This window comes from Gavialis gangeticus, unplaced genomic scaffold, assembly GCF_001723915.1.
Source record: "Gavialis gangeticus isolate Ggan-Ray unplaced genomic scaffold, GavGan_comp1, whole genome shotgun sequence".
NCBI lineage: Eukaryota > Metazoa > Chordata > Crocodylia > Gavialidae > Gavialis > Gavialis gangeticus.
The window spans coordinates 13,230,678-13,236,024 of record NW_017729018.1 but is presented as its reverse complement, the minus strand read 5'-3'; positions in this window follow the sequence as shown (position 1 = coordinate 13,236,024).

Genomic DNA, 5,347 nt, shown 5'->3' with positions numbered 1-5,347 from the left:
GCCATCCTTTGGCTACAGGCTGATGTCCCTGCAACTGGACTGCTGTGGCCTTGTGCTAATGAAGCTCTTGTAAGGAAAACTCAAAATACACCCAACTTAAAATACAAACCAATCGGGTGCCGCTGCGATGCATTTGTGTTCCTCACCACTTTTTGCTCTGGAGGCTTGTCACCTTCTTGCTATGCCCTTGCAGCTGTGCTAGGGGCCCTTGCTGTGTCTCTGCCCCTTTTATCTGCAACCCTGGGCTTCTGTGCCATTGGTTGCCTCGCAGCCTGGCCCGGCCCCAAACTTCTGCCCCTCCACAGGACCTCTCCTCGCCCAGGTCTCCCGGCTTCCCACCAGCCACCTCCTTCTCTCTCTCTTTCTCTGTTTCTTTCTTTTGGCCTGGGGCCAGATTACTGCCCCATCTTATTCGGCAGTGCTCCTTGGATCCCTTCCCTGCACTTCCCCTTGGGGTACCTGTCCAGTTGGATGCAGTCTTCTCCAGCTGTGCTCAGCATTGCTCTCTCCTTTGCAGCTGGGCTCGACAGCCTCTCTGGGACACTCTTCCAGGGCTTCAACTCGGCTTGCCTCAGCTGGGGCACAGAAATAGCCCAACTCGCCTCCCGGGGCTTGCGCAGCTTCCCAGCTCCAGTTTGGGGCTCTCCCTGCTTTCCTGCCAGGCTCAGCCACTCCGGGGCACTCTCCTGGGGCTGAGCCTCCAGGCGTCCTCACTGGGGCTCACAAACAGCTCTGCTCCCTCCTGGGTCTTGTGTGGCTTCCTAGCTCCAGCCTCTGTCCGTTCCACAGCCAGACGTGCTCTCCACCATCTCCTCTGGCCCACTCCGCTCTTTGGCCCTGATGTTCTCACCTCTTAATTAGCAGGCTCAGGCTGCTCCTAAACTGGTGTGCTTGAGCCTGCCATCTCAGCGTTTCCCCGCCAGGCATATATCCTGGGGAAAATGGGGAAAGCCCCAGTTGGCTGTCTCTTTCCCATTCACACTCTTCATCTAAGAATAGCACATTAAAGAATGGTTCTTTGAATATACAAATAACAAGTTTTATCATTGGCATATTATATTTAAAATGTATATTATTTAGGAGACAAAATCTGACAATAAAATCAGTCACTGCTATATAGTCCCACTGTTGAAAAAATAACTAGGAGGATTAGTAAAAGTGTGATAGATTCATGATTCCAGTGAAATATTCTATTTCTGCATCCTGCTGTTATGGGTGCAAACGACTGGAAGTTTTTGCTGATATCTGATCTGATGTAATCTTACTGTTAGGACAGTAAAGCAGTAGAATAGACTGCCCAGGGAAGTTGTAGATCTCTTGCATTGGAGATCTTCAAGAGGAGGCTGGATAAGCACTGGCCATGATTTAGGAGTATCATTCCTGCATTTGTACAAGGGGTTGGATCATATGACCCTCAAAGTCCCTCCCAACCCTATGATTCAAACAGCACACATATATTCAAACAGACAAGGTTCTTTGGGTAAATCCAATATATTTTATTAAACTAACTCAAATACTCGGAAAAATTCTTCTTTGCAAGCTTTCGGGTACAAATACCCTTCTTCAGGTTGAGGAAGTGTCTGCAGTTGGTCTGTGCCCTTCCTGAATAGAACAGTAAAGCAGCCAGAACTAATATGCATGCAAGAAAGCCAGTCAATGAAAATGTAAATTGAGGTAGTCAATGGGTGAGAGACAGGTAGGAGGGAGGGAGAAGGGGAATGAATCCAGCTGTTAGTAGTAGAGAGGTTATCTGGGGAATCAGATGTTGGGTAGGTTATAATGTGCCATAAATCCAATGTCTGTAATTAGTCTATGATTTTTTGTATCCAGTAGCTTGATGAAGTTAAGTTCATAGGCTCATCTGTGAAAAGTGTTTTGTCAATTCCCTTTGAGGATTAGAACTGGGAGTTGGAGAGAGAGTGATTTTCTTGTGAGAAATGTGCCCCCACAGGTAATGCTATACCCCTATATTCAAACAGGAAACTCTAGGTGTTGCAATTCCCTTTCTGCTCTATACAGAACACAGCGTAAGAACAGTATGTTTTATAGAGAGCAGGGTTCATGTATCACCCTCAGTCCTACAGTAGCCAGGCACCTTCCTATCTTGCATGACTAACACCTCACATGTGATTCTTACATGCTAGACCTGACCCTGCACCCACTGAAGTCAAATGGGAGTTTTCCCCTTGACTTCTCTAGGTGCAGGAGGGATCAGACCCTTTTAAAATAAACAGTATCTGTTCCTCATAGGTAGGATGATCATGCATCCCAGAGTGGCCAGGACAGTCCCAGATTTTGGAGGCCAGTCCTGGCTGGACAGTGAAAACTAAAATATGTGTCCCAGGTGCAGCAGCAGAGGGGCAAGAGCTGTGAAAAAGGATGCACTAGCACACAGCAGAATTGCCCATTGATACTAATTGTTACTTCACAGGCAATTGATGACACCTGTGAAGTAAAGAACAATGGGTCATTAACAGGCCACTGACTCCCTGAACCCCGGGGGTGGGGCTGTGCAGTGTCCCTGATGTAATGTTGTCCTATATGGTCGGCCTAATCACAAATGCCTGATTTCTTGTCCTCAGTTATTGCTATATGATGTGAAGGGAAGAAACCATAGTAACCATAGAAACATAGAAAATAAGGGTTGGAAGGGACCTCAGGAGGGCTCTAGTCCAACCCCCTGCTCAAAGAAGGATCATTCCCCAGTTAGATAATCCAGGGCTGGACACAGGCATGGGTGAACTGGGTGGCTGCCTGGGCCCTGGACAGAAAGGGGGCCTGAAAAGGGTAATTTTAAAATTATTATTACCATCGTCTCTGGCAAAGAGGGATCCGATATTAAAAGTTTGCCTGGGGCTGCCAGGAGCCTAGGTATGATGCTGAGATCTTCCCAACCAAGGCTTTGTCTAGCCAGGTCTTAAAAACCTCCAAGGGCAGAGATTACACAACCTCTCGGGGTAATCTGTCCCCACATTTTACTATCCTTCTAGTGAGAGAGTTTTTCCTAATATCTAACCTAAACTCCCCTTGCTGCAATTTAAGACCATTACTCCTTGTTCTGCCACCTGCCACCAGTCTAGCTCAGGGGTGAGCAAAATACGGCCCGCAGGCTGGATTCAGCCCACCAACTCACTAGATCCCGGCCATGGGGGTTGCCAATCAATTGACTGGATCTGGCCTATGGCTGCCCCCACAGCACTCACCATGGGACTGAGCCCTGCCCAGGACAGCCAGTGCCACGCTCCTGCCTGTACCCACAGGCCTAGCCTCGGCCACCACTCGCAGCTTCTGGCAGGGCTGCTTCCAGTGCAGTTGCAGCCAGCTGTGTGCCGCTCAGTTCCCGCACGGCCAGCAGCTATTCCTCAATACGCTGAATGTGAGCCAACAGTGTGCCCTTGTTGCCAGGAAGGCTAACAGCATAGTGGGCTGCACTGGTAGAAGTGTTGCCAGTAGATCGAGGGAAGTGATTCTTCCCCTCTATTCAGCACTGGTGAGGCCACTTCTGGAGTCCTGTGTTCAGTTTTGGGGCCCCCACTACAGAAAGGATGTGGACAAATTGGAGAGAGTCCAGTGGAAGGCAACAAAAATGAGGAGGAGGCTGGGGGATGTGACTTCTGAGGAGAGGCTGAGAGAACTGGGCTTCTTTAGTTTGGAGAAGAGAAGACTGAAGGATGATTTAATGGCCATCCTCAACTACCTGAAGTGCGGTTTCAAAGAGGATGGAGCTGAACCAGTGGTGGGCAATTAATTTGGCCTGGGGACCACATAGGGAGCTTTGATGAGCTTATTTCTAATGAACCACCTAAATCTGCTCTCTGTCAATTTGTGGCCATTGTTCCTAGTTACTCCAGGGGGTGCCATGGTAAATAGAGAATCTCCTATTCCCTGCTGCCCTTCCCTGATGAATTTGTAGGCAGCCACAAGATCACCTCTCAGCCTCCTCTTGTGAAGGCTGAAGAGAACCAGGTCCCTCACTTTCTCCTCATAGGGCTTTGCCTGCAGGCCTCTGACCATACGAGCGGCCTCCTCTGAACCCTCTGAAGATTCTCCACATCCCTCTTGAAGTGCGGTGCCCAGAACTGGATGCAGTACTCTGACTTTGGCCTGACCAGTGCCGTATAGAGGGGAAGCATCACCTCCCTGGACCTGTTCGTCATGCATCTGCTAATGCATGATAAAGTGCGGTTAGCCTTGTTGATCACTTTGTCACATGGACAACTCATGTTCATCTTGGAGTCAACTATGACTCCAAGATCCCTTTCCGCTGCTGTGCTGCTGAGAAGGTCATCTCCCAGCCTGGAAGTGTGTTGGTGGCTCTTTTTGCCCAGGTGCAGCACTTTGCACTTGTCTTTGTTGAACTGCATCCTATTTCATTCTGCCCATTTTTCCAACCTGTCCAGATCTGCCTAGATCCATTCCCTACCCTTCGGTGTGTTAACTCTGCCCCATAATTTGATATCATCTGCAAACCTGGACAGGATGCTCTCCACGCCCTCATCCAAGTCACTAATGAAGACATTGAATAGCACCAGTCTAAGGACTGAGCCTTGTGAGACTCCACTGCCCACACCTTTCCAGGTCAATATTGACCCATCCACCACCACTCTCTGGGTGTGACCCCAAAGCCAATTTGCCACCCACCTGACCATGAAATCATCTACATCACACCCTGTCAGTTTACTTATGAGAACAGAATGAGATATTGTATCAAAACCCTTCTTAAAGTCTAGGTAGATGACATCTACCTTGACTCCTGCATCTAAGCATTTTGTGACCTGGTCATAAAAAGAAACAAGGTTAGTCAGGCAGGATCTACCTGCAATGAATCCATGCTGATTTCCTTTCAGCATTATTTCCCCTGCTGGGCTCCCATGGATGTGATCCTTAATGATTTCTTCCAGAGTTTTCCCAAAGCTAGAGGTGAGACTAAGTAGCCTATAGTTTCCCAGTTTCTCCCTCCTCCCCTTCTTGAAAATAGGGACTAAACTGGCCCTTTTCCAGTCCTCTGGAACCTGACCGGGGCACCATGAGTGCTCGAACAGCCATGCCAGTGGCTCTGCTATGACAATAGCCATTTCCTTCAGCGCCCTTGGATGAAGTTCATCCAGCCCCTCCATGTGTCCCTTCCCTAAGTCTATGCTAACAGCTGGTGGGCTGGTGTCCCTCCTGTGTCTGTCTATGATCCAGTTGGGAGATTTGTCTTAGTCTGTGTCATAGTTTTGTAGTAGCTAGGGTCAGGAGGGACCTGAACAGATCATCTAGCCTGACCAGGCAGGAATGAATGCTGGGTTCACAAGACCCCAGACAGGTGATCATCCAACCTTCTCTTGAATTTGCCCAAGGTAGG